Here is a 2,500-nt window from a genome sequence, read left to right as displayed (position 1 = left end):
GTGGCACGGACCTCCGCGGGCAGGGCTGCGCATCTGGAACTTCGAAAAGGGCCGCCCTTGCTAACACTGTGCTTCCCCACGCGGGGAGCGATTCGGACGGCTGGCCCCCACGCCGGGGTGGGTGGGCGCCCCGCCGTTCGCCCGCGTGGGTCGTCAGACCACTGTTCATCGTTCGGTGCGATTCAAACTTCCCACAGCTCGGCCGCCTCCGTCCTCGAACGGGAGGTGACGGCCGGCGTGCGCGCCCAAAGATAGGTGGTGGAAGCCCGGGGGTACAGGAGGAAGGACACCGCTCACCGTAAACCGACGCGAGCTCCAAAGCCCGGGTCGAGCGAGCAGCACCACCTCCCCACCCGGGAGCGCCGTGCCAGATCGATCGGAGGATAAGACCGCTCTGAGAGGACATGGACGAGAGGGGCGTCCGCCTTCCGGAGCCCCCCCTTTCGGACGAGGACTCCGGATTTGCCCCCCGAAAGCCATCACCTCCAGAGAACCAGGGACCGCCGAGGGAGGGTCTGGTCAGGCTTGGGTACCCCAGCATTGCCTCTCTCGCTTGGGATGCACGATCGGCAAAAGTCCCTCTCGGAGCTGTGGAAGTTCGGTCTCAGCCGGAGTGCGCAACTTCCAGACGAGAGGGACCACATGCCAAGTCGCCTACCCAAGTCGGGGAACCAGAGAAACAACTGCTTTCTATCGGGGTAGAGAGACGACACTCTCTCAAGTACATTCTGCCAGAGGTGCGCATTCCTATGTATTTGCATTGCGGGACAACGTCCCCACTTTAAGGGGACGAAGTCGGAACTGTACCCGGCCTCAAGTCACTGTAGGGCGGATGCGGCACCTAGAAAATTCCTCATTCCGGTTCTTTTTCACTTAGTCGTTTTTTTTTTTGGCAAGAATGTACCCCAGGATGGCCAAAAAGCCAAAGCCAGGGACTGAGAACCATCGAGCATGCTCTGAGGGGACATAGTCAGAGGGGGCGTCCGCCTTCCAGAGCCCTCCTTCCCACGAGGACTCCAGATTTGCCCCCCCCCCCCCCTGACAACAGCCATCGCCTCCAGAGAACCAGGGACCACCGAGGGAGGGTCTGGTCGAAGCTCAGGTACCCAGGATAGCTTCTCCGGCTTGGGCATGGACCGCCAGACAAAGCCGCGGACCATGAACCATCCAGCCTGCTCTGAGGGGACATAGTCAGAGGGGGCGTCCGCCTTCAAGAGCCCTCCTTCCCACGAGGACTCCAGATTTGCCCCCCTGACAGCCATCACCTCCAGAGAACCAGGGACCGCCGAGGGAGGGTCTGGTCAAAGCTCACGTACCCCAGGACAGCTTCTCCGGCTTGGGCACAGACCGCCAGACAAAGCCGCGGACCATGAACCATCCAGCCGGCTCTGAGGGGACATGGTCAGAAGGGGCGTCCGCCTTCTAGAGCCCAAACTCGGCCACGGACTCCAGATTTGCCCCCCTGAATGCCATCACCCTTCAGAAGACCAGGGACCACCGAGGGAGGGTCTGGTCAGGCTCAGGTACCCCAGGATCGCCTCTCTCACTTGGGACGCACGACCAGCAAAAGTCCCTCCTGGAGCCGTGGAAGTTCAGTCTCGGCCGTATTTTGCAACTTCCACGACAAGAGGGACCACCTTCTAAGTCGCCTACCCGAGCCAGAGAACCATAGGAACAACCGCCATACATCGGGGTAGAGAGAGCCCACTCTCTCCTATATTCTCCCGCAGGTGCGCATTACTATGTATTTGCATTGCGGGACAATGTACTTCAATGAGCGGGACAAAGTCGGAAATGTATCCGACCTCCTGGAACTGTGCGGCTGCTACAGCAGTCAGAAATTCCCCATTCCGGTTCTTTTTCACTTGGATTTTTTTTTTTGCAATTTTTTGCCTAAAACGTATTCCTCCAACATGTACTAGCTCATGACACTTGAAATTTTTGAGCCAATTGATAATAACAGCTTTTTAGAGCTCAAAAACAAAAAAAATTTGAGCGAACAAAAAATGTTCGAAAATGACCTCAGCTCCTGGAACTGTTTTCGGTACACCTCCAGAGAGGCTCCCCTGCCTGGAAGTCTGTCACTGCTCAGCTCGAAATTTTTCTAAGTCCCAAAATTCGGTTTTTCATCCAAAATTCAACTTTCTGCCCAGGATCCACAAACTTTAAACCCAGTTGGGGGACCCTCCCTGGGGGCCCTACAACATACTGAAGCCCCCCTGTGGTGGAAGTAGGGGAATTTACTTATTTTTACACAAAATCACAAAATTCCATTTTTTGTTCGCAAAACACTTTTTTGTCCTCAAGAAACTTTTTTGTCCTCAAAACACTTTTTTGTCCTCGAGAAACTTTTTTGTCCTCAAGAAACTTTTTTGTCCTCAAAACACTTTTTTGTCCTCAAAACTCAATTTCTTCCATAATTCGACTTTCCCCCAAAAAACCACACATTCTACCCTCATGGGAGGCACTCTCCCTCGGGTCCCCACATCATATTGACGCC

Source organism: Dendrobates tinctorius, unplaced genomic scaffold (genome assembly GCF_039654945.1).
Source record: "Dendrobates tinctorius isolate UK_male_01 unplaced genomic scaffold, ASM3965494v1 ptg000746l, whole genome shotgun sequence".
NCBI lineage: Eukaryota > Metazoa > Chordata > Amphibia > Anura > Dendrobatidae > Dendrobates > Dendrobates tinctorius.
This window is presented reverse-complemented; position numbering follows the sequence as displayed.